This window comes from Schistocerca nitens, chromosome 5 (genome assembly GCF_023898315.1).
Source record: "Schistocerca nitens isolate TAMUIC-IGC-003100 chromosome 5, iqSchNite1.1, whole genome shotgun sequence".
In the NCBI taxonomy this organism is placed as follows: Eukaryota; Metazoa; Arthropoda; class Insecta; order Orthoptera; family Acrididae; genus Schistocerca; species Schistocerca nitens.
In genome coordinates, this window is record NC_064618.1 from 820,560,829 (window position 1) to 820,586,318 (window position 25,490).

Below are 25,490 nucleotides of genomic sequence, written 5' to 3' on the forward strand. Positions count from 1 at the left end.
ATGCAGCTTCAACACGATACCACAGTTCATCAACAGCAGTGACTGCCGTATTGTGGCGAGCCAGTTGCTCGGCCACCATTGACCAGACGTTTTCAATTCGTGAGAGACTTGGAGAATGTGCTGGCCAGAGCAACAGTCGAACATTTTCTGTATCCATAAAGGCCCGTACAGGACCTGCAACATTCGGTCGTGCATTATCCTACTGAAATGTAGGGTTTCGCAGGGATCGAATGAAGGGTAGAGTCACGGGTCGTAACACATGTGAAATATAATGTCCACTGTTCAAAGTGCCGTCAATGCGAACAAGATGTGACCGGGACGTGCAACCAATGGCACCCCATATCATCACACCGGGTGATACGCAAGTATAGCGATGACGAATACACGCTTCCAATGTGCTTTCACCGCGATGTCGCCAAACACGGATGCGACCATCATGATGCTGTAAACAGAACCTGGATTCGTCCGAAAAATTGACGTTTTACCATTCTTGCACACAGGTTCGTCGTTGAGTACACCGTCGCAGGCGCTCCTGTCTGTGATGCAGCGTCAAGGGTAACCGCAACCACGGTCTCCGAGCTGATAGTCCATGTTGCTGCAAACGTCGTCGAACTGTTCGTTGTTGTGTTGCAAACGTCCCCACCTGTTGACTGAGGGATCGAGACGTGGCTGCATGATCCGTTACAGCCATGCGGATAAGATGCCTGTAATCTCGACTGCTAGTGATACGAGGCCGTTGGGATCCAGCACGGCGTTCCGCAGTACCCTCCTGAACCCACCGATTCCATATTCTGCTAACAATCATTGGAACTCGACCAACGCGAGCATCAATGTCGCGATACGATAAACCGCAATCGCGATAGGCTACAATCCGACCTTTATCAGAGTCGGAAACGTGATGGTACGCGTTCCTATCCTTACACTAGGCATCACAACAACGTTTCACCAGGCAACGCCGGTCAACTGCTGTTCGTGTATGAGAAATCGGTTGGAAACTTTCCTCATGTCAGAACGTTGTGGGTGTCGCCACCGGCGCCAACCTTGTGTGAATGCTCTGAAAAGCTAATCATTTGCATAGCACAGCATCTTCTTCCAGTCGGTTAAATTTCGAGTCTGTAGCACGTCATTTTCGTGGTGTAGCAATTTTAATGTAGAGTAGTGTATAAATCTTTCATGTTACTCATTTCGTTGCGGACAGTAATTGCAGCTTTGGTGTTAAAGGTGTGTCTGGCTCTTAATTAATTTTGTGGGTCAGGGTAACCATCTGAAACAGACGCGGGGTTTTGTAATGTAACTTGCTGAAGTTGTATTATACTGTTGTGAATCTTCAGGTTTTGGCGGCGCAAAGACTGTTCCATTAAGTTTCGGGTGTGCAGCCGCAAGAAATCTCCTTTTTCTAATATTTCCGCTGTGTAACGTTCAGCAATCTTCAGAGTAAGCCGCAAGACTGTCGGAGTCTATAGCATCTGAGTCTTGCGGCTCACTCTGAAGATGGCTGAACGTTACACAGCCAAAATATTAGAAGAAGGAGATTTCTTGCGGCTGCACACCCGAAACTTAATGGAATTTGTATTATACTTTTTCCTAAAGTGGACCGTGGGTGAATTTTGAGCCCGATTAATTGGCGACATAATCGATAAGTTTTCATTTCAATCACATATTTACTGATTAGGACAATGTTTTATACAGAAGTCAGTGGCGGCTCGTAATCAAACATTTATAAGACCTGTGTTAGCCGGAAAGTTTCCTTCACCTGTGTCAGGTAGTCCGCCCCCGGTAGCTGAGTGGTCAGCGGGACAGAATGCCAGTCCTGTGAGCCCGGGTTCGATTCCCGGCTGGGTCGGAGGCTTTCTCCGCTCAGGGACTAGGTGATGTGTTGTCCTAATCATCATCATTTCATCATCATCGACACGCAAGTCACCGAAGTGGCGTCAACTCAAAAGACTTGCACCAGGCGAACGGTCTACCCGATGGGAGGCCCTAGTCACACGACATTTACATTTACCTGTGTCAGGTCTCGTTGTTCATTACGACACACCCTGTATTACGTAAGAAATACTTTTCCGTTGTCGAGACTTCATCCCATCAAACTGCATGCGTGTTGCACGAGCGACCGTTTTCACGGCGCCCACTGTGGCATTACATCAAAGCTTCGGTGCCTTGTGGAAGGTGTGATTACAGGCGCGGGGCAGTTGTCGACTCGTGGGAGCCGCTGGTGCCCGCCCCGATTGCTTTGAGGCGCCCCAACCAGGAGCCTGGTTTCTCTCCGGCAGGTTAAAGGCCACGCCGCCGGGAGCTCAGCTCACTTCACCGGCACTCCGCTCCACTCCACTCCACCTCACCCCGCACACACCGCGACGCGCCGGGAAACACTTTCACCTCTACGCCAGTGAAGCTGCCCACCAGTCACATGGTGCGAGAAGCTCGGGGTCGCGCACGTCTGTGCGCTGTTATGAATTTACGTGTTACATTTGACAGTGATAGTAACGCAATAAATTTGCGCTGCTTCCTGGACTCGGGTAGGCGCGCCAGCCCAACACCGATTCAAAGGAAGGCCTCGGCGCTTGTTCGTGGCGTCACGTCAGCTAGGCACGGCGAACGCCAGGTCTGTTGCTTGCAGAAACGCCTGGGCGTGCTTATCGCTATAAATCTTTTATTTTTGGACAAAATGTTTGGTATTGTTTTGGATTCTGCAGTTTTATTTAGATGAAAGATTTTCTTACTATCGTAAAGCTACAAATGAAGATCATAGTTCTGTATTACTGAATCCTCTCGAAACAAACGTAGATCAATATGAGAAGATGCTTTGCCCCATTGCAAGCTTCGGAAATTTTACATTCGAGTAACTACATTTACTTCATCCATTTTGTTATCGAAACTTACCCCAACTCCCTTACAATGAACTCGTTTCTTTTATTTGTTTATTTATTTTCGTTTCACATCGTCACTGGAAATGTGAACTAATTTACATCTGTAAATGTCCAGCTGTTGCCAGTCATTAGATTACAGTCGTTTTCAACGAAAGGAATTCTAAACAGGAAACAAAATAGCTTCATACATCGAAAATACTGTCGACCTTAAACTTTTTTAAACATGCACATCACAAAAGATAAATATTCCCCTCTTGCAACTCAAAGGAGAAACTTTATAAGATAAAAAAATTTTATTTGATAATACAAGTATCTCTCTTTTGCCTCTTCTTCTGTCCCCCACCCCCTCCCCCAACGTGTACAATCGCAAGATATTTCATTAACATTCAGTGCTCCTCACCCCATAGTCAACCAAGATACCTAAAGAAGAGCACCAATATGTTCACAGTTTCTTGTAAAAGCAACCCGGTACAAACGTAACTTCCTCAGATTTACAAATGAGGGAGACACCACCATTATGAGTATGCCTGCAACAGACCTGGCGTTCGCCGTGCCTAGCTGACGTGACGTCACGAACAAGCGCCGAGGCCTTCCTTTGAGTCGGTGTTGGCCGGCCCCGGATCGAATCCGCCCGGCGGATTAACGACGTAGGCCGGTGTGTCGGCCAGCCTGGATGTGGTTTTTAGGCGGTTTTCCACATCCCGCTTGGTGAATACCGGGCTGGTCGCCACATCCCGCCTCATTTACACGACACGCAGACATCTGTAACACTTCCGCACTATTTCATAGTTTACACTAGACGCAGACAGCTGGGGTACACTGATTCCTTCCTGTGGGGGTATGGGGTGGCGGCAGGAAGGGCATCCGGCCACCCCTTTCAATTAACCTTGCCAATTCCGTTGTAACTACGCCGACCCTGAGACTATTGCGGGACAAAGGTGCAAGTGAAAGAAAGAAAGAAAGAAGTAACGCAATAAATTTGATTAAGTACGGAGAACAGAAGCCTCCTAATGAGTCTCTTCGCACCATTCGCTAGGATTCTGAAAAGAAAAGCGTTATTCATTCCACAGTAGCCTGCCGGGAGACACAAATAAATGTTTCTCAAAATGGTTCAAATGGCTCTGAGCACTATGCTACTTAACTTCTAAGGTCATCAGTCGCCTAGAACTTAGAACTAATTAAACCTAACTAACCTAAGGACATCACACACATCCATGCCCGAGGCAGGATTCGAACCTGCGACCGTAGCGGTCGCTCGGTTCCAGACTGTAGCGCCTAGAACCGCACGGCCACTCCAGCCGGCAATGTTTCTCATTAGAGGTCAAGATACTTCAGTCTACTGAGACTATTTCTAAAGGATGTAAATGTATTTTAAACCACTTTACAGCTACCGCTCACAAAAATTATATTGTTTAAGTTGTTTTTGTTACTCTTCATTATGAGATCTTAAGAGCTCATCATTACTCGCTGGTTGCGATTAAAAACTACGGTAGAACAACACCACTCATTAAAATATTTCTGAGTTTACTGCCGTGTCATGTTACTGCCAAGTCATTTTGTAGTACTTTTACGTGTTTTCGCAAGGATTTTAATGAGATACCTCTTCAAAATAACCGCTGCGGCTCTGCCGTTAACAGTATAAGGGTTCCACAGTGTCCTGCTAGTCGCTTGCCACCTCACTTCGCGCTATTTAAGTTCCGAAGTGTATTCCTAACAGCTCTAACTGCAGAGTCCTTAAACTTTTTTGTGACTGGTACTCGTGAACTAAACTACGGTTATAACATTTACTTTAGCTCTTTTGTCTCGTACATTTCGTCTAAAGAATTCAAGCATCTAGGGCACAATATAGTGAGTCATGCTATGCGACGTGATATAGTTACCGTTACTCGTAGAACTTCACGCGTTTAAGTACCACTGGAGACGAAATGAATTAAGCAAAGAAATTAAAAATGGCTCTAAGCACTATGGGACTTAACATCTGAGGTCATCAGTCCCCTAGACTTACAACTAAGTAAGCCTAACTAACCTAAGGACATCTCACACATCCATGCCCGAGGCAGGATTCGAACCTGCGACCGTTGCAGCCGCGTGGTTCCGGACTGAAGCGCCCAGAACCGCTCGGCCACCGCGGCCGGCTGCAAAGTGATTTGTATAAATGGTTCTCTACTAATGCATCGACAACAACGTCATTAGAAATGGACAGCAAACCTTGCCGAAAGGGCATAAAGGAGAAACTGTCTGCGACATTGATCCACACCTACACACATACTCCGCAAAGGTACCGTATGCTGCCTGGCAGAGGGTACGCTGCACCGTTATTGTCTTTCCTGTTCCAGTCGCAAACAGAGCGAGGGAAAAACGACTGACTACATGACTCCGTTTTTTTTTTTTTTTTGGTCATCAGTCTACTGACTGGTTTGATGCGGCCCGCCACGAATTCCTTTCCTGTGCTAACCTCTTCATCTCAGAGTAGCACTTGCAACCTACATCCTCAATTATTTGCTTGACGTATTCCAATCTCTGTCTTCCTCTACAGTTTTTGCCCTCTACAGCTCCCTCTAGTACCATGGAAGTCATTCCCTCATGTCTTAGCAGATGTCCTATCATCCTTTCCCTTCTCCTTACCAGTGTTTTCCACATATTCCTTTCCTCTCCGATTCTGCGTAGAACCTCCTCATTCCTTACGTTATCAGTCCACGTAATTTTCAACATTCGTCTATAGCACCACATCTCAAATGCTTCGATTATCTTTTGTTCCGGTTTTCCCACAGTCCATGTTTCACTACCATACAATGTTGTACTCCAGACGTACATCCTCAGAAATTTCTTCCTCAAATGAAGGCCGGTATTTGATATTAGTAGACTTCTCTTGGCCGGAAATGCCTTTTTTGCCTTAGCGAGTCTGCTTTTGATGTCCTCCTTGCTCCGTCCGTCATTGATTATTTTACTGCCTAGGTAGCAGAATTCCTTAACTTCATTGACTTCGTGACCATCAATCCTGATGTTAAGTTTCTCGCTGTTCTCATTTCTACTACTTCTCATTACCTCCGTCTTTCTCCGATTTACTCTCAACCAATACTGTATACTCATTAGACTGTTCATTCCATTCAGCAGATCATTTAATTCTTCTTCACTTTCACTCAGGATAGCAATGTCATCAGCGAATAGTGTCATTGATATCCTTTCACCTTGTATTTTAATTCCACTCCTGAACCTTTCTTTTATTTCCATCATTGCTTCCTAAACTCTCTAATGTTTGTGGTCCTTACACGAAATGTATAGACGCTGGCGGCAGGAGAGTCGCCCTGCAGTCGGCTTGAAATGCCAGTTCCCTAAATATTCTCAATAGCGCACCTCGGCTTCCCTCCAGTGAATTCCATTTGAGTTCCTGAAGCACCTCCGTAATACTTGCTTGTTACCGGTAACAGCTCAGTGGACTGATGTGGATTATGAGCAGCAGCAATGTCCGATGTTCCTTGACAACAGAATAACACGCGCTCTGCTTTTCGGCCGCTGCATTTGGAATCACTTTGGAAAGCATTGGAAACAGGCTGCGCACTTTTGTCTTTTTCTCCCCTTCCCTGTTGCACTCGCGAATGTCACGTGGGAATTAAATGTCCCTAAAACCGCGTCTGAACCCTGATTTCTCACATTTTCTCGTAACATGCATTTCGCGAGAAGAATGCGGAAGGAACTAGTATCTTGCGTAGCTCTTCCCGGAAAGTATTCTCTCGAAATTTCGGTACTAAACGTCTTCGTGAAGGACAACGCCTGTCTTGTAGCGTGTCCACGTCCGCTGAGGTAACGCGCCGCTCTTCGTTGGATCTCCTCTACATCTTCTATTAAACTAATATGGTATGGCTCGCAGACCGATGAGCAATACTGAAGAATAGGTCGAGCAAATGTTTTGTAAGCCGCTTCTTTCCTGGGTGAGTGACATTTCCTTAACATTCTCCCACTGAATGCCAGCCTGCCACATCCTTTTCCTACGATCTGGCTTGTGTGGTTATTTTACTTTTGCCCGTAGGTATTTTTGTGAAGTTACTGTACCCAGGGGTCTGTGGCCAATCGCATAATGGAAACGTAGCGTATTTCTTCGGCTATTCGTGCGCAGTACTTTACATTTATTTATGTTCAGGGAACCTGCCAGTCCCTGTGCCGGAACTCTGGAGCTTCCTGCAATTCGCCAGTCCTCTGGCGTTACTACCTTTCTATACACAGTTGCATCGTCTGCGAACGACCTCATGGTGCTTCCGACGCTGTGGACTAAATTATTTACATATTCTGCACAGTAACTCCCCTATCACACCTCCTTCGGATAGTCATAAAAATAACCGAAACATCTGTCGATTTTTATCCGTTAGATATAAGGGTGATTTCTTTCATTCGTACTCTCATATACGCGCCAGTCAAAATTCGGCCGTCTTAGTAGCAAATGTATCGATGAGTGAAATCTCGAGTATGGATGGACACCTTCTTTCATTCGTACTCTCATATACGCGCCAGTCAAAATTCGGCCGTCTTAGTAGCAAATGTATCGATGAGTGAAATCTCGAGTATGGATGGACACCTTTCTGGATGTTCGCGTCTTGCTTCTCATTCTGCAGCTGTTGATTGTCTCGATATTCCTCATTTTTGTCGCGTGCGTCAGCACTGAATTTTATTTGCTTGCAACAGCCGACATACCGAGTGCTACTTTATGTCTAGTGAGCCGTTTATTACTCGGTTTAGTATCCAGCCAGGAATGTTTTCAGCTGTGCGAACCACTGCGTGTGAGAGCCACGAGCAGACTCCCACACGTGGTGACCTCCTTGTGCGCGAATGCCTGTAAAGGGGCGCTCCGTCCGTCCGCACTCCGCACCCATGCACGACTACTCTACTACAACGAAGGAGTACAGCGTCTGACTGGTGACCGGGGCTAAAATGCACGTTACTCGGATCCTGTTCTGGAAACAAATTTTGACTTTATTATAACGATATTCCAAAAACAGTGGTTCAAATGGCTCTGAGCACTATGGGACTTAACATATGAGGTCATCAGTCGCCTAGAACTTAGAAGTACTGTAAATAGGCTGTTTAGGTTTTTTTATTGGTAACGCCACCTCTGTATGAAAATCACTGGCTGTGCTGTGTGCAGCCTGTGGCTGCTTTGCATTGTTGTAATACTCGCCATTGTAGTGTTAGGCAGCTGGCTGTGAACAGCGCGTAGCGTTGCGCAGTTGGAGGTGGGCCGCCAGCAGTGGTGGATGTGGGGAGAGAGATGGCCGAGTTTTGAAATTTGTCATGAGCTGATATATATATTACGACTATTAAGGTAAATACATTGTTTGTTCTCTATCAAAATCTTTCATTTGCTAACTATGCCTATCAGTAGTTAGTGCCTTCAGTAGTTTGAATCTTTTATTTAGCTGCCAGTAGTGGCGCTCGCTGTATTGCAGTAGTTCGAGTAACGAAGATTTTTGTGAGGTAAGTGATTTGTGAAACGTATAGGTTAATATTAGACAGGGCCATTCTTTTGTAGGGACTATTGAAAGTCAGATTGCGTTGCGCTAAAAAATATTGTGTGTCAGTTAAAGCACAGTCTTGTACAATTCTTCAAAAAGGGGACGTTTCATACTACTTAAACCTAACTAACCTAAGAACATCACACACATCCATGTCCGAGGCAGGATTCGAACCTGCGACCGCAGCGGTCTCGCGCTTCCAGACGGAACGCCTAGACCCGCTCGGCCACACCGGCCGGCAACGATATTGCGTCCGCCCCGATAGTTGAATGGTCAGTGTGACGTACTGCCGTCCTAAGGGGCCCGGGTTCGATGCCCGGCTGGGTCAGGGATTTTCTCCGCTCAGGGACTGCGTGTTGCTTACTTCATAATCATTTCATCCCCATCCGGCGCGCAGGTCGCCCAATGTGGCGTCGAATGTAATAACGCCTGCACCAAGGCGACCGGATCTGCCCCAAGGCCGGCCGCGGTGGTCTCGCGGTTCTAGGCACGCAGTCCGGAACCGTGCGACTGCTACGGTCGCAGGTTCGAATCCTGCCTCGGGCATGGATGTGTGTGATGTCCTTAGGTTAGTTAGGTTTAAGTAGTTATAAGTTCTAGGGGACTGATAACCACAGCAGTTGAGTCCCATAGTGCTCAGAGCCATTTGAACCATTTTTTTAAGCTCAGTCGTTTTATAGTACTCTTTCGATACTTTTACTATCTGCACCCTCTCCTCTAATCATAAGTTAACTCAGTAACGCCAACTGCACGCCGACTCAGCTCTTCGCTATGAGTACATCATGAAATTTCAGCGCCGACTACATTTATCTCCCGGCCGGAGTGGCCGAGCGGTTCTAGGCCAAACGATCTTTTCCATTTCCCATAACACGGGAGGCTTTTTCTTTCCGAACTGTGCGCTAGTTACATTGATTTCATCCGGCTTTGGTTTGTAGGCAAGATTGCAGCGCTTCCTGTACTACACGTTTACTCTGTCCAGAAACATTAATGAGACCGCCTGCCAAAAGCATAAATAACCACCTTCAGCAGCTTGGACCGATGCGACACGTGCAGGAAGAGAGTTAGTGAGGTTCTGGAAGCCACATGACCGCCCCAGTTCCGCGGCCAGCTGCGCCGTGTTTCTCGGTTGAGGATCCACGCCCGCATCTCGTGGTCGTGCGGTAGCGTTCTCGCTTCCCACGCACGGGTTCCCGGGTTCGATTCCCGGCGGGGTCAGAGATTTTCTCTGCCTCGTGATGGCTGGGTGTTGTGTGCTGTCCTTAGGTTAGTTAGGTTTAAGTAGTTCTAAGTTCTAGGGGACTTATGACCACAGCAGTTGAGTCCCATAGTGCTCAGAGCCATTTGAACCATTTGAGGATCCACGGCGGGAACAGCCCGATCGAGGCGGTCCCGCCTATGCTCGATTCGGTTCAAGTCTGGGGAGTCTGGTGGCCAGGGGAGTGCGGTAAACTCATGCTGGTGCTCTCTGAACCAGGCACGTACACTTCGAGCTGTGTGACACGTTGCACTGTCCTGCTGGTAGATGCTGTCGTGCCTTGGAAAAGCAAACTGCATTTAAGAGTAGCGGGCTTTCTAAAAGCAAATGAATGAAATGAGGTGGCCCTCAACCACGTACCCTCAGACTCAGAGTTGAAATATTAAAAGTTTAAGCTGGTTTCGTTGTCTAGGGGCTGGGATACGTAGTTGCCGCATTACAGGCCAAATACTTGTGAGTCTACAGTATACGAAATAATACACACATGAATCGAATGGTCGAAGGTTTCTATCATTCGGCAATTGCGAATTATGAAAGTAACATATCAATTTATAAATGAAAGATTGCAATTAAATAAAATCTACAGGTACTACCTCAACGACTTTAAATGATGAGTGCGATAGTAGAAGTATGCGGTAAAGTTCTGCACAACACTTATTGGTGTCGATGGTCCAGCAATTAAATAAAATATAAGTTGAATAACAGGGAAACAATAGATTCCTACTTCACGTAATTAGCTACGATCAACAACATAGCTCGAGAGGTATTCACTTCTAAACGCTCACTACGTCTTCACTGTGGAAGCCACGGAAAAGTCACAAGTGCCCAAGTCGGCACTCCGAAGTATTTCTGTCTGCCGCGACCACGCGCAAACCGCCCCACTATGCAGGTCTCTCCCGCGACTGTGCGTCCGTCGCGCCGCACTCTCCGCGTTCAGGACTCACTCCTGTCCTCCCAGCACTCTTCGCCCGAACTCGCTTCCATCCAGTCTCCCCGTTCACGAGCGCTGTGATTGGCTAGAGCGCTCGCGCCCTGTCTTCATGCCAACACACCCACACAAACACAATGAAACACATTCGAAGTACTGGATTTTCATTTAAATAACTTGAAGTTGTTCCTACGGCTGGACCATAAACACGCTCTAACGCACATTATTAGATACATAAACAAATTAAGGCCGGCCGGAGTCGCCGAGCGGTTCTAGGCGCTACAGTCTGGAACCGCGCGACCACTCCGGTCGCAGGTTCGAATCCTGCTTCGGGCATAGATGTGTGTGATGTCCTTAGGTTCGTTAGGTTTAAGTAGTTCTAAGTTCTAGGGGACTGATGACCTCAGAAGTTAAGTCCCATAAACAAATTAAATAAACATATATCAAAGGAATAGAAAAAAAGGTAGGCCAGTAGCCTAAAGTCTCTGTGGTTTCTGTAACACAGTTAATATTTAACCAATTTCTTCATGAATAGTATATATCGGATATAAACAAAGACATAGATGAACAAATATATTTATAAGTATGCTGCTACCGTTTTTTCGTGTAACTGTGGAGTACTTAAGGCCTGTCGCCATCGATAGTAATCGGTCACTTTGACCTCCAATAACTCATTTACTATTCAAGATACATGCTTGTAATTTCTACCAATATAGGTTTATACTAATAGCTTTCTAAAGACAAGTCGATCGACGAAGTCGGATGAAGCGTTTAAATTTTGGAAATTCGTTGCTTGGTGTTACTTGTATAATTTACCGTCACATACTAAACTTTAAACTAATAAAGACATTTAAAATCTGATTACACCATCAGAATCGTCATGCGAATAATAGTAATGTACATGTTTCTTTTGGAGGTATCATGGTACATCTAGCTAGTACTAATTTCCATACGAACTGTGAATTGTCTGCCATGATGGTTTCACAAAGTCCGTCATCTCTGCCACCCTCGACATACAAGTCTGTTTCATTGACACGGTGTCACCATGGGAGGACGACGGTTCAATCCCGTCTCCAGCCATCCTGATTTAGGTTTTCCGTGATTTCCCTAAATCGTTTCAGGCAAATGCCGGGATGGTTCCTTTGAAAGGGCGCGGCCGATTTCCTTCCACATCCTTCCCTAACCCGAGCTTGCGCTCCGTCTCTAATGACCTCGTTGTCGACGGGACGTTAAACAACACTAACCTAACGGTGTCACCATGCAATTGCCAGCCACGCAGTCGGGCTGGACCCCTCTTGCTTCGGCCTACGTCCGGCATCACGTGTTTGCTGCCGGGCCCTGGCTTTGACGAGCGTCCTGTGAGGCCGGCCCAACTCCGAACATAAAATATTTTCAGGGCGCCACAACTCGCCCGTTACCTCACAGGGTGGACATGGTCCGCAAGGATAGATGCACGCTTGTGTGGATCCATTGTGGCTTGCAAACTGACGAGATCACCTACGGAATGCCACGAAAATATTCCCCAAACACACGCAGCAGCTTTCGCCGAACGGTCGGTGAGAAGACTGTCGAACGCTTGTTAAGGGGACACTGTCGATTGGTCCTCGCTTCATCTGGGTGGTCAGCTGCTCGACAGTTGCACGTGTATTCGCCTGCACACAACTTCGCAGCCGTCGTCCACCACTGTAATCTGTGTCCTGTGCTGCACCGGTTTTGGACAGCGCCATTTGCAAACTTAGCCGACAGTGGTCGCATCGGTGTGATTGCGCCGTGCGACGTGTTAGACAGCGACGCGGATAAGGCGGAAACGCTCCGATGTTCGTACAAGTAGGCCGCTTTCGAGTAATGTGCAGACTGGTTACATCCGGCCATTATCCTGCTGCTCGTGATGTTTCGCTGGCTCTGTCCGTATCGTTAATTTCTGTGACATACTGCGGTCTTTGTAAACGGTGATCGTTAAACTGCTTTCCTCCGACAGGACAAAGAATGTTAATGACTTGTCGTGTGTATGTATTGCCTGTTGATGACACACAATAAACTTCATCGTCCGTCGTTCGTGGCTTTTGTTGTAGCGGTTAGCGTCACTGTCCCTAGGTCGCGGGGTACTGGCTTCGCTTCCCGGATGGGTCGGAGATTTTATCGTTTCGTCACAAAGTAGCGCAAGTCGCCGAAGCGGCGTCAAATAAAGAGTTGCACGAGAAGGCCGAAAGACAGGGTGAGGTCTCCCGCCCTAAAAGACATTCCATCATTTCGTGTCATCGTCCATCAAAGCTCGTAACATGGCCTACCGCTTTTTATCTGACGTAACGATAGTAAAAGTTTAGACGTTAATTTTAAAACCCTGAAATATAAATTCTGGCGGATTTCTATCTACCAGGTACAGCGGTTGTCGAAAAGAAGAGTTTCGTTTTTTTTCTTTATTTTTATTTTTTTTACAGTGTTTTGAATCGAACACACACAAATGGCAGCCAGCAATTAAACGAAAATTGGGAGTGTTGTTTACCAGAAACTTTAAACACTGTCGCTGAATGAGCACCGACTCGTCTTATGTTGTATAATTGCACGAGTTATCCAAATAAACCAGTAAATGTCTTGAGCGCAGTGTATCTTTTACTATCAAAGCCTACTTTCACAACTGAGAGCTACTATTCACATTTACCCTGGCGTCTTCTGTTCTGAAACAGTATTGAACCGACAATTTTTTTTAATACTATTCTTATCTTTGTGCGGCTAAAGCCACCAAGATTCTCCTTAGGGTATTTCCTTATATTGCCCACAATGTCCTGAGAGATGTCCTTCAGGCAAATGTTTTACATCACCCACGGAACGACTAAATCAAGCGCTTTACATTTCCTTTTTCCTTTGTGGAGAGATTATTAAAATTTCACCCAGGGTTTTAAGCTCAGTCGTTTTATAGTACTCTTTCGATACTTTTACTATCTGCACCCTCTCGTCTAATCGTAAGTTAACTCAGTAACGCCAACTGCACGCCGACTCAGCTCTTCGCTATGAGTACATCATGAAATTTCAGCGCCGACTACATTTATCTGCCGGTCGGAGTGGCCGAGCAGTTCTAGGCGCTTCAGTCTGGAACAGCGCGACCGCTACGGTCGCAGGTTCGAATCCTGCCTCGGGCATGGATGTGTGTGATGTCCTTAGGTTAGTTAGGTTTAAGTAGTTCTAAGTTGTAGGGGACTGATGACCTCAGAAGTTAAGTCCCATAGTGCTCTGAGCCATTTTTTTTTTTTTACATTAATCTTGAATGCGCTCTTGCTGTGTTGCCAAACTTACTTCTTGTGGCGACCAGGCCTACACTCAGTGAGTAAAACTTTTAGTAAAGTGTTGTTAAAGTAAAATTCATTCTCCTTACTGTGACACGATCGTACTCAGTATAATCAGAATTTCCTTTCAAACATCCCGCAACTTTAACAGAAAATTGTTATTTTCCCCAAAGGGCACAAGCGTATCTAGTTAGCGACGTAAACCTTTCAGTGCACGAAACGAAGAAGACAATGCATGAACTCGACCATAGTTGTTTCTCAGCAATCAACCTTCAAAATAACATAGTATGTAGTCTCAGAGAAACAAAATGACGTAAATCTACGCATGTAGAATTAGCGTTTAACAAGTCCACGATATCCCTGTGAAATAGATTTTCGGAGTTGTGGTGAATATAATAATTGAATGCAATGAGCATTTTGATAAACTGATTAAGAAATTCAGTTGAGCGTCCTTTCATAATCATCAGGTCTGCCTTAATCGCATATTTTCCCATTGCGAAAGTGGGCGATGTGAACATTCTTTAGACTACTGCACGCACTGCAGAACGATGTTAAAAGACCTTGGAATAATTGCACTCACTGCGATGTTCACGCCGGCCGGAGTGGCCGAGCGGTTCTGGGCGCTACAGTCTGGAACCGCGTGACCGCTACGGTCGCAGGTTCGGATCCTGCTTCAGGCATGGATGTGTGTGATGTCCTTAGGTTAGTTAGGTTTAAGTAGTTCTAAGTTCTAGGGGACTTATGACCTCAGCAGTTGAGTCCCATAGTGCTCAGAGCCATTTGAACCATTTTTGCGATGTTCACTTACCACGATAATTGGTTAATTCGTTCACTCGTAAGCTCAGAGTAAATCATGTTATGATCGTTTATAATTAATGCAGTTTACAGTGCCATATCAGACTTGGTACCTCTAAACGCTATTTTACGCATTGACTCGCTCTATGTGTCTGAGGATTCTGCTTCGTGGTGGACCTACGGAACATGATACGTGAATGAGTGAGAGAATGAATACAGGTGACCAGCGGAAGACCGTGAGTTTTGGCTCGCCTCTTACGATTACCTTCACCCACATATTTCACGTTCGGGGTCGGTATTTATCTCATTTTAGCCTTGACCGAGTTGTTGACTATAACGAATACTGCAGCTCCACTGCCACGCAGGTTACATTAGCGGTAGCTACTTTAGTCTGCCAGTAAACAACAGCCGCAGCTGGCTGTGCACCTCGTGAGAGGCCGGTGGGCCACTTCCGGGCTGAGTCCATGCGCCGACCCGACCACCGTTGGCCTGCTATACCATCTAGCTTCTGAACTGTTTTCCACATATGTTCAACTATACGCTGGCCTCGTTCCCCGCGTCCGTCTGTGAAACACGACACACGAAGACGTTAGAAAACACAAAAATGGATTTATGCGGTTCATTAGATTTTGAGCAAGCAGCCGGTGAAACTCCATTTCTTCAACTGTCGTTTCGACCGCATACTTTTCGACCGTCTTCAGAGTGAGCCGACAGGCAGGAGCTGCAGCATTTGCGTCCGTCCTTTCAAACCCGAGAGCCGCGGCCGCACGTTCACAGGGGACAGAGACCTTTGTGCATGGACAGAATCTCTAATGACGTTCGATTCACGCTGCGATATGACTCCATCAGTAGGAAGTGCACTGTAGCCACTTCTTAGCGAGTTGGTCAAGTAAGTCGCTTTCCAAGCTTAGTCTAGCCTGAAACCGCTGTCAGTATTAGTAAAATCCTTCGACAAACGAATTTCTGCTGCTTTACTCGCCACAAAATGGTTCAAATGGCTCTGAGCACTATGGGACTTAACATCTGAGGTCATCAGTCCCCTAGAACTTAGAACTACTTAAACCTAACTAACCTAAGGACATCACACACATCCATGCCCGAGGCAGGATTCGAACCTGCGACCGTAGCGGTCGCGCGGTTCCAGACTGAAGCGCCTAGAGCCGCTCGGCTACACCGGCCGGCTACTCGCCACAGAGTCCCACAATACATATTTACAAATTTTATTGTCCGTCTGTATTACATGTACTTGTAAAATTGTGTCCAGTTTCTGTTCTATCAGACGATGTTGAGATCTGTCAGTGTCGACAACAGACGTAACACATCGGGTTTCAAATGTTCAAATGTGTGTGAATCGCTAGGGGACCAAACTGCTGAGGTCATCTGTCCCTAGACCTACACAATACTTAAACTAACTTATGCTAAGAACAACACACACACCTGTGCACGAGGGAGGACTCGAACCTCCGCGGGAGGGGCCGCGCGGCATTAGGTTCTTTAAGCATCATTGCATCTCAATGTAGACAAGTGTAATGTGCTGCGAATACATAGAAAGAAAGATCCTTTAACATTTAGCTACAATATAGCAGGTCAGCAACTGGAAGCAGTTAATTCCATAAATTATCTGGGGGTAGGCATTAGGAGTGATAAAATGGAATGACCCTATAAAATTAACCGTCGGTAAAGTATATGCCAGACTGAGATTCATGGAAGAATCCTAAGGAAATGCAATCCCAAAACAAAGGAAGTAGGTTACAGTACACTTGTTCTACCACTGCTTGAATACTGCTCACTGGTGTGGGATCCATACCAGATAGGGTTGATAGAAGAGATACAGAAGATCCAACTGAGGACAGCGCGCTTTGTTACAGGCTCATTTAGTAATCACGAAAGCGTTACGGAGATGATAGATAAACTCCAGTGGAAGACTCTACAAGAGAGACGCTCAGTAGCTCGGTACGGGCTTTTGTTGAAGTTTCGAGAACATACCTTCCCCGAGGAGTCAAGCAGTATATTGCTCCCTCCTACGCATATCTCGTGAAGAGACCACGAGGATAAAATCAGAGAGATTAGAGCCCACACAAAGGCATATCGACAATCTTTCTTTCCACGAACAGTACGAGACTGGAATAGAAGGGAGAACCGATAGAGGTACTCAAAGTACCCTGCGCCACACACCGTCAGGTGGCTTGCGTAGTATGGATGTAGATGTAGATTATATGCTACGTCATAGAACAGCTGACATACCAGTTGAAGAAACGGAGTTTCAACGGCTGCAAGTCCGAAATGTAATGGATCAGTAAATGCGTCGCGAAAACACGCAAATTGCACAGAAGATGCACAAAAGTTACGCCAATCGCAGAGCATATACGAACACGTCTTTCAGTCCCACCTTAGGGTAAATGATGACGTGTAAGAGGCGCTCAGTATCGAACGAGATCAACTGGTTTAGCGAGAAAACTATTGAATATTCGTACATGAAACTCACAGCCGGGCGGTGTGGCCGAGCGGTTCTAGGCGCTTCAGTCTGCAAACGCGCGACCGCTACGGTCGGAGGTTCGAATCCTGCCTCGGGCATGGATGTGTGTGATGTCCTTAGGTTATTAGGTTTAATTAGTTCAACGTTCTAGAGGACTGATGACCTCCGATGTTAAGTCCCATAGCGCTCATAGGCATTTGAACATTTTTTTTTTATTTAAACTCACAGCTGTGGACTCTTCTAGCGGTGTGCAAGATGTTCAGCTCGCGACACGACTGCCGCTAGTCGCCGCGGGCGTCATTTTACAGATCTGTGAAGGCAGCGCCTGGTGTACTGTACACGTCGCAGCGCGGGCTTCCAGAGCAGCGACCGGTTCTAGGCGCTGCAGTCTGCAAACGCGTGACCGCTACGGTCGGAGGTTCGAATCCTGCCTCGGGCATGGATGTGTGTGATGTCCTTAGGTTATTAGGTTTAATTAGTTCAACGTTCTAGAGGACTGATGACCTCCGATGTTAAGTCCCATAGCGCTCATAGGCATTTGAACATTTTTTTTTTTATTTAAACTCACAGCTGTGGACTCTTCTAGCGGTGTGCAAGATGTTCAGCTCGCGACACGACTGCCGCTAGTCGCCGCGGGCGTCATTTTACAGATCTGTGAAGGCAGCGCCTGGTGTACTGTACACGTCGCAGCGCGGGCTTCCAGAGCAGCGACCGGCTCTAGGCGCTACAGTCTGCAAACGCGTGACCGCTACGGTCGGAGGTTCGAATCCTGCCTCGGGCATGGATGTGTGTGATGTCCTTAGGTTATTAGGTTTAATTAGTTCAACGTTCTAGAGGACTGATGACCTCCGATGTTAAGTCCCATAGCGCTCATAGGCATTTGAACATTTTTTTTTTTTTATTTAAACTCACAGCTGTGGACTCTTCTAGCGGTGTGCAAGATGTTCAGCTCGCGACACGACTGCCGCTAGTCGCCGCGGGCGTCATTTTACAGATCTGTGAAGGCAGCGCCTGGTGTACTGTACACGTCGCAGCGCGGGCTTCCAGAGCAGCGACCGGCTCTAGGCGCTACAGTCTGCAAACGCGTGACCGCTACGGTCGGAGGTTCGAATCCTGCCTCGGGCATGGATGTGTGTGATGTCCTTAGGTTATTAGGTTTAATTAGTTCAACGTTCTAGAGGACTGATGACCTCCGATGTTAAGTCCCATAGCGCTCATAGGCATTTGAACATTTTTTTTTTTTTTATTTAAACTCACAGCTGTGGACTCTTCTAGCGGTGTGCAAGATGTTCAGCTCGCGACACGACTGCCGCTAGTCGCCGCGGGCGTCATTTTACAGATCTGTGAAGGCAGCGCCTGGTGTACTGTACACGTCGCAGCGCGGGCTTCCAGAGCAGCGACCGGCTCTAGGCGCTACAGTCTGCAAACGCGTGACCGCTACGGTCGGAGGTTCGAATCCTGCCTCGGGCATGGATGTGTGTGATGTCCTTAGGTTATTAGGTTTAATTATTTCAACGTTCTAGAGGACTGATGACCTCCGATGTTAAGTCCCATAGCGCTCATAGGCATTTGAACATTTTTTTTTTTATTTAAACTCACAGCTGTGGACTCTTCTAGCGGTGTGCAAGATGTTCAGCTCGCGACACGACTGCCGCTAGTCGCCGCGGGCGTCATTTTACAGATCTGTGAAGGCAGCGCCTGGTGTACTGTACACGTCGCAGCGCGGGCTTCCAGAGCAGCGACCGGCTCTAGGCGCTACAGTCTGCAAACGCGTGACCGCTACGGTCGGAGGTTCGAATCCTGCCTCGGGCATGGATGTGTGTGATGTCCTTAGGTTATTAGGTTTAATTAGTTCAACGTTCTAGAGGACTGATGACCTCCGATGTTAAGTCCCATAGCGCTCATAGGCATTTGAACATTTTTTTTTTATTTAAACTCACAGCTGTGGACTCTTCTAGCGGTGTGCAAGATGTTCAGCTCGCGACACGACTGCCGCTAGTCGCCGCGGGCGTCATTTTACAGATCTGTGAAGGCAGCGCCTGGTGTACTGTACACGTCGCAGCGCGGGCTTCCAGAGCAGCGACCGCGCCGATCGGGTTGGCTGTGCGCCGCGACGTTACGGCAGCGGTTCCGCTAGCAGCCGACAGCCACCGTCAGCCATCTAGCTGGCGCGGCTGGTGGCTGCGGTCGCAACAGGTGTTGGTGGGTTCCGCCCGTCGAGGCTGCCACAAAACTAGACACCTGTCACGGCGTCAGGCAGCCCCGTAGTATAAACTCTGTACAGGCTACCCACCAAGACAATACGTACATATCATGCCCCACTATTTGCGAGGTGACGTAAGTCGTGCAATACCGATATGTAGGCTCTACTGACAGCCTTGGGAGAGCCAGTCCTGACCAAACTCTACCATCTGGTGAGCCAGATCTGTGAGACAGGCGAAATACCCTTAGACTTCAAGAAGAATATAATAATTCCGATCCCAAAGAAAGCAGGTGTTGACAGATGTGAAAATTACCGAACTAACAGTTTAATAAGCCACTGCTGCAAAATACTAACACGAATTCTTTACAGACGAATGGAAAAACTGGTAGAAGCCGATCTCGGGGAAGATCAGTTTCGATTCCGTAGAAATGTTGGAACACGTGAGGCAATACTGACCCTACGACTTATCTTAGAAAATAGATTAAGGAAAGGTAAACATACGTTTCTAGCATTTCTAGACTTAGTGAAAGCTTTTGACAATGTTGACTGCAATACTCTCTCTCCAATTCTGAAGGTGGCAGGGGTAAAATACAGGGAGCAAAAGGCTATTTACTATTTGTACAGAAACCAGATGGCAGTTACAAGAATCGAGGGGCATGAAAGGGAAGCAGTGGCTGGGAAGGGAGTGAGACAGGGTTGTAGCCTCTCCTCGATGTTAGTCAATCTGTATATTGAGCAAGCAGTAAAGGAAACAAAATAAAAATTTGGAGTAGGAATTAAAATCCACGGAGATGAAGCAAAAACTTTGAGGTTCGCCGATGACATTGTAATTCTGTCAGAGACAGCAAAGGACCTGGAAGGGCAGCTGAACGGAATGGACAGTGTCTTGAAAGGAGGATATAAGATGAACATTAACAAAAGCAAAACGAGGATAATGGAATGTAGTCGAATTAAATCGGGTGATGCTGAGGGAATTAGATTAGGTAATGAGACACCTGAAGTAGTAAATGAGTATTTTTATTTGGGGAGCAAAATAACTGGTGATGGTCGAAGTAGAGAGAATATAAAATTTGTTAACATCGAGTATAGATTTAAGTGTCAGGAAGTCGTTTCTGAAAGTATTTGTATGGACTGTAGCCATGTATGGAAGTCAAACGTGGACGAAAAATAGCTTAGACAAGAAGAGAATAGAAACTTTCGAAATGTGGTGCTACACAAGAATGCTGAAGATTAGATGGGTAGTTCACATAACTAATGAGGAGGTGCTGAATAGAATTGGAGAGAAGAGAAATCTGTGCCACAAGTTGACTACAAGAAGGGATCGCTTGGTAGGGCATATTCTGAGGCATCAAGGAGTCACTAATTTAGTATTGGAGGGCAGCGTGGAGGGTAAAAATCGCAGAGGGAGACGAAGAGATCAATACACTAAAAAGATTCAGAAGGATGTAGGTTGCAGTAGGTACTGGGTGATGATGGAGTTTGCACAGGATAGAGTAGCATGGAGAGCTGCATCACTCTCTGGACTGAAGACCACAATAACGATACCGATATGTACACATACAGATGGCGGTAGTATCGTGTACACAAGTGTAAAAGGGTAGTGTACTGGCGAAGCTGTAGTTTGTATTCACGCGTTTCACGTGAAAAGCTTTCCGACGTAATTATGGCCGCACGACGGGAATAAACTCATCGAGGATGTGGAATGAGAGCTGGAGCTAGACGCATGGGATATTTCATTTCAGAAATCGATAGGGAACTCAATATTCCGAGATCCACAGCGTCAGAGATGTGCCGAGAATGTTGTTGTTGTTGTTGTTGTTGTTGTGGTAGTCTTCAGTCCTGAGAGTGGTTTGATGCAGCTCTCCATGCTACTCTATCCTGTGCAAGCTTCTTCATCTCCCAGTACCTACTGCAACCTACATCCTTCTGAATCTGCTTAGTGTATTCATCTCTTTGTCTCCCTCTACGATTTTTACCCTCCACACTGCCCTCCAATGCTAAATTTGTGATCCCTTGATGCCTCAAAACATGTCCTACCAACCGATCCCTTCTTCTAGTCAAGTTGTGCCACAAACTTCTCTTCTCCCCAATCCTATTCAATACCTCCTCATTAGTTATGTGATCTACCCACCTTATTTTCAGCATTCTTCTGTAGCACCACATTTCGAAAGCTTCTATTCTCTTCTTGTCCAAACTGGTTATCGTCCATGTTTCACTTCCATACATGGCTACACTCCATACAAATACTTTCAGAAACGACTTCCTGACACTTAAATCTATACTAGATGTTAACAATTTTCTCTTCTTCAGAAACGATTTCCTTGCCATTGCCAGTCTACATTTTATATCCTCTCTACTTCGACCATCGTTAGTTATTTTACTACTTTAAGTGTCTCATTTCCTAATCTAATCCCCTCAGCATCACCCGATTTAATTTGACTACACTCCATTATCCTCGTTTTGCTTTTGTTGATGTTCATCTTATATCCTCCTTTCAAGACACTGTCCATTCCGTTCAACTGCTCTTCCAAGTCCTTTGCTGTCTCTGACAGAATTACAATGTCATCGGCGAACCTCAAAGTTTTTACTTCTTCTCCATGAATTTTAATACCTACTCGGAATTTTTCTTTTGTTTCCTTTACTGCTTGCTCAATATACAGATTGAATAACATCGGGGAGAGGCTACAACTCTGTCTCACTCCCTTCCCAACCACTGCTTCCCTTTCATGCCCCTCGACTCTTATAACTGCCATCTGCTTTCTGTACAAATTGTAAATAGCCTTTCGCTCCCTGTATTTTACCCCTGCCACCTTCAGAATTTGAAAGAGAGTATTCCTGTTAAATATAATACCACATTCAAAGCATTAGCTCCCACCGCGGACAATGCAGTGGCTGGCGGCCTTCGCTTATCTACCGAGAAAGGCAATGTCTGCGTAGAGTTGTCAGTGCTAACAGACTAGCAACACTGCGTGAAATAACCGCAGAAGTCAATGGGGGACGTACGACGTACGTATCTGCGGCAAAATTTGGCATTAATGGGCTATAGCAGCAGACGTGCGACGCGAATGCATTTGCTAATAGCACATCACCTGCAGCACCGCTCGTGGGCTAGTGAGCACATCGGTTGGACCCTAAGAGACCGGAAAACTGTGGTGTGTTCAGGGGAGTCCCGAGTTCAGTTGATAAGAGCTGATACTAGGGTTCGAGTGTGGCGGAGACCGCACGAAACCATGGAGCCAAGTTGACAACAAAGCACTGTGCAAGCTGGCGGTGATCCCACAATGGTGTGAGCTGTCTATACAGTACGCGAGACATACGAGATGCGGCTAGAAAAAAACCGGACTGATGCTGGAAAAAACATTTATTTACAATTATTTACAATTTCATGTTATCTCCTTCAATGTACTCTCCTCCTCGGTCTCTACACCGCTCCATACGAATTTTCCACTGTTCATAGCAATGCTGCAGATCATTTTCGGTAAGTCCATACATTACTTCCGTCGCTTTTTCTTTTACTGCTTCAACAGTCTCAAATCTAGTTCCTTTCAAAGCTGACTTGACTTTAGGGAAAAGAAAAAAGTCACAGGGGGCCAAATCAGGTGAGTAGGGTGGATGATCTAAGATGGGAATGTTGTGTTTTGCCAAAAACGTCTTCACTCACAACGCACTGTGAGCTGGGGCATTGTCTTGGTGAAGGATCCATGACTTTTTTCTCCACAAATCGTTCCGTTTTCTCCGTACTCGCTCACGTAGGGTAGCCAGGACGCTAATGAAGTAATGCTGATTCACTGTTTGTCCCTCTGGTACCCAATCAATGTGCACAATCCCTTTGATGTCAAAAAAAAACAATCATCATTGCCTTGAATTTCGATTTTGACATTCGTGCTTTTTTTTGTGGTGGAGAACCAGGAGTTTTCAAATGCATCGATTGGCGTTTAGTTTCGGGATCGTAAGTAAAAAACCACGATTCATCGCAAGTAATAACATTTTGTAAGAAGGTGGGATCACTTTCAATGTTTTCCAGGATGTCAGAACAATCATTCTTCGGCGTTCCTTCTGTTCAATTGTGAGACACTTTGGAACCATTTTTGAACACACTTTGTTCATGTTGAAACTTTCATGAAGAATCTGCCTAACAGTTTCCTTGTCAACTCCTGTTAACTCAGACACTGCTCCGATTGTTAAACGGCGATCTTGTCGAACAAGTTTACCGATTTTTTCAATGTTTGCATCAGTTTTTGCTGACAATGGTCTGCCAGTGCGAGTGTCATCACTGGTGTCTTCGCGGCCATCTTTAAATCGTTTAAACCGCTCAGACACTTGTGTTCGCGATAAACAATCATCGCCGTACACTTGTTGTAACATTACAAACGTTTCACTTGCAGATTTTCCTAGTTTGAAACAAAATTTGATATTAACATGCTGTTCTTTCTGTACACTCAACATTTTCCGACGCACAGACAAAACGTCAACTACTTAAAACAGACGCCACGGGCAGACTGAGTGCAGGAGGCAGATGAAACTCGAGCAGTAGGCGGATCGAGAGTCACGTGACAGGCCACGCGACTTTCAGCCTTATTGCATTCGTTTTATTGTTTCACCAGTACTAGTACGGTTTTTTTCTAGCCACACCTCGTATAGGGTCCTCTTGTCCAACGGAACCGATCATTGACTGGAAAAGGTTGAACGATAATGCAGTGCCTGTGTTATTCTAAATTACTATGCAAGGTTCCTATGGACAAGCATGCAGAATCGAGAGATCACTTCGCGCACATCCTGCACCGGCATCACTTTCGCGATTATGGACACTATAGAGGCAGCGTAGCTCAATATTTTTGCAGGGGCTCTCGACAACCTGTTGAGTCCATACCACTTCCAGTTGTCGCACTATTCCGGTCAAAAGGACGTCCGACACTATATTATCAAATGGTTGAAATGGCTCTGAGCACTATGGAACTTAACATCTGTGGTGATCAGTCCCCTAAACTTAGAACTACTTAAGGGGCTCCGGAACGCCCTATACTTGCAATGTTAAAATAACGCTTATAAATTACATCTTTCCTCACAAAGTATTTGAGGTAGGAAGTTGAACTTTTTACAGATTATTTATTGGAATATGGGCTACAACTTAACACAGGGATTTTACAAAATTTTAGTTCAGTTATTAAAGATGATTTTTTTTCAATTGTAATGAAAATTCACAACATTTTTTTGCAATTTTTTATTTATATATTCAAAAATATAGTTTTTTGGAAAAAGGCTGTGTTAAATTATGCAGAAGGTACTGTGTAACATTTAGTGAAAGTTTGAAACAAATATGTTTGGAAGATCCTTAGAAAACATGTAATTAGTATGAGAAAATAAAAGTTTTGGGAATCGAGCGACAAAGATTGGATTAACTTTTTAGTGCATTCCAGGTCCATAGGATGGATTATCTTCATCCTCTGCAAACTCCTCCTCCAGCTTCCTCTTATTCCTCCTCCTGTTTACTCTTGCTTCTATTTCTAGACTCTTTACAGCCCTGTCTGCAGCCCGAAGGCGTTCCTTGTCTAAAGCAAGCATCGCTCGTACCATGTTAGAACCTATCTTCATTCCCATATTTCTAAATACCTTGCACCTTACAATGTTGCCATCATTGAAAGTCGCAACAGCATCATACACACCAAAGTGAAGTGTTTCTATTCCAACAAATACAGTCTTGGGGATTCTCGACCATATAACACTATTTACACTTTCATTGGGGTTTTGAGTTTTTCCGTGAATACACTTTTTCAACAGTTCAGGTGCTGCTAAGTCTCTGAAAACAAGGTTAGCCACAACACATACTTTATCTCACATCACTAAAATGTACCTGATGAACACGGACGTTAATAATAACACCATTTGACAGCAGTTTAACAGCGCCACAGTGGGTCACGCCCATGTAGAACACATTTCAAAAAAAAATTAAAAATAGTTGTAGTCTTCGGAATTGAATAAATTATATATCTATTAAAAGGTAATAGTCTGCAGATTCAGAAAACGCAAAAAAGTAAAAATTGAACTTTTCATGATTTTGAGCCTTTCCGGAGCCCCTTAAACCTAACTAAACTAAGGACATCACACATATCCATGCCCGAGGCAGGATTCGAACCTGCGACCGTAGCAGCAGCGCGGTTCCCGACTGAAGCGCCTAGAA